We start from the raw sequence: 2,500 nt of genomic DNA on the forward strand, positions 1-2,500 counted from the left end.
TCAATATATGGTGTAAAAACGTCTTAGTGCTGCCCTCTTCAGGTTGAACGGTGGCTACTGCAGTTGAATTTTCCTATTGGATGTTTGCGGTAGTACGTGACACAGCGGTTGTTGGTGACGTAGACAAGTTTCATACAAAGAGATGTGTCTCAGGTGCACGCCCCCCTCCGCTGGGCTCTGCCCACTTTTCCAGCATTTTTCAAATATTGCCAGTGGGTGGAGTCAGGCTCTGACCAGGGGTTTAGTTACCCTTAAGGAATTTATATCTTTGATTTCATAGTAACGCTTTACAATAAGGTTCATTTGTTCATTTTTCATGTATGAACTAACATGAACGAACCATGAGCAACACATTTGTTACTGTATTCATTTTAGCTAACACTTTGTTTCATACATACAATACATACATTAAATTTATAACATTAACAAAACAAAAAAATGATTTTCATCTTGTTTAGATGTTTTCTAGATGTTCTCCAGATGTTTAGATGTTCTCTAGATGTTCTCCAGATGTTTCTGTTCACCAGATGTTTAGATGTTCTCCAGATGTTTAGATGTTCTCTAGATGTTTAGATGTTCTCTAGATGTTCTCCAGATGTTTCTGTTCTCCAGATGTTTAGATGTTTTCTAGATGTTCTCTAGATGTTTAGATGTTCTCTAGATGTTTAGATGTTTTCCAGATGTTTAGATGTTCTCCAGATGTTTAGATGTTCTCCAGATGTTCTCCAGATGTTTAGATGTTCTCCAGATGTTTAGATGTTCTCCAGATGTTCTCTAGATGTTTAGATGTTCTCTAGATGTTTAGATGTTCTCCAGAGATTTAGATGTTCTCCAGATGTTTAGATGTTCTCCAGATGTTTAGATGTTCTCCAGATGTTTAGATGTTCTCCAGATGTTTAGATGTTCTCTAGATGTTTAGATGTTCTCTAGATGTTCTCCAGATGTTTAGATGTTCTCCAGATGTTTAGATGTTCTCTAGATGTTTAGATGTTCTCCAGATGTTTAGATGTTCTCTAGATGTTTAGATGTTCTCCAGATGTTTAGATGTTCTCTAGATGTTTAGATGTTTTCCAGATGTTTAGATGTTCTCCAGATGTTTAGATGTTCTCTAGATGTTTAGATGTTCTCCAGATGTTTAGATGTTCTCTAGATGTTTAGATGTTCTCCAGATGTTTAGATGTTCTCCAGATGTTTAGATGTTCACCAGATGTTTAGATGTTCACCAGATGTTTAGATGTTCTCTAGATGTTTAGATGTTCTCCAGATGTTTAGATGTTCTCCAGATGTTTAGATGTTCTCCAGATGTTTAGATGTTCTCTAGATGTTTAGATGTTCACCAGATGTTTAGATGTTCTCTAGATGTTTAGATGTTCTCCAGATGTTTAGATGTTCTCTAGATGTTCTCCAGATGTTTAGATGTTCTCCAGATGTTTAGATGTTCTCTAGATGTTCTCCAGATGTTTAGATGTTCTCTAGATGTTTAGATGTTCTCCAGATGTTTAGATGTTCTCTAGATGTTTAGATGTTCTCTAGATGTTCTCCAGATGTTTAGATGTTCTCTAGATGTTTAGATGTTCTCCAGATGTTTAGATGTTTTCCAGATGTTTAGATGTTCTCCAGATGTTTAGATGTTCTCCAGATGTTTAGATGTTCTCTAGATGTTTAGATGTTCTCCAGATGTTTAGATGTTCTCTAGATGTTTAGATGTTCTCCAGATGTTTAGATGTTCTCTAGATGTTTAGATGTTCTCCAGATGTTTAGATGTTCACCAGATGTTTAGATATTCTCTAGATGTTTAGATGTTCACCAGATGTTTAGATGTTCTCTAGATGTTTAGATGTTCTCCAGATGTTTAGATGTTCTCTAGATGTTTAGATGTTCTCCAGATGTTTAGATGTTCACCAGATGTTTAGATATTCTCTAGATGTTTAGATGTTCACCAGATGTTTAGATGTTCTCTAGATGTTTAGATGTTCTCCAGATGTTTAGATGTTCTCTAGATGTTCTCCAGATGTTTAGATGTTCTCTAGATGTTTAGATGTTCTCCAGATGTTTAGATGTTCTCCAGATGTTTAGATGTTCTCCAGATGTTTAGATGTTCTCCAGATGTTTAGATGTTCTCTAGATGTTCTCTAGATGTTTAGATGTTCTCTAGATGTTTAGATGTTCTCCAGATGTTTAGATGTTCTCCAGATGTTTAGATGTTCACCAGATGTTTAGATGTTCTCCAGATGTTTAGATGTTCTCTAGATGTTTAGATGTTCTCTAGATGTTTAGATGTTCTCCAGATGTTTAGATGTTCTCCAGATGTTTAGATGTTCTCTAGATGTTCTCTAGATGTTTAGATGTTCTCTAGATGTTTAGATGTTCTCCAGATGTTTAGATGTTCTCTAGATGTTTAGATGTTCTCCAGATGTTTAGATGTTCACCAGATGTTTAGATGTTCTCCAGATGTTTAGATGTTCTCTAGATGTTTAGATGTTCTCCAGATGTTTAGATG

General features: G+C 35.6%; 1 protein-coding gene across 3 annotated transcripts in view; it reads left to right on the plus strand.

Moving 5' to 3' along the window:
• The window catches only part of tec (tec protein tyrosine kinase), a 23,188-nt gene that overhangs the window by 17,756 nt on the left and 2,932 nt on the right, over positions 1-2,500 (plus strand). The gene's annotated exons all lie outside the window — the stretch shown is intronic.

The sequence above is a fragment of the Pimephales promelas genome, chromosome 20, assembly GCF_988280905.1.
Source record: "Pimephales promelas chromosome 20, fPimPro1.hap1.1, whole genome shotgun sequence".
NCBI lineage: Eukaryota > Metazoa > Chordata > Actinopteri > Cypriniformes > Leuciscidae > Pimephales > Pimephales promelas.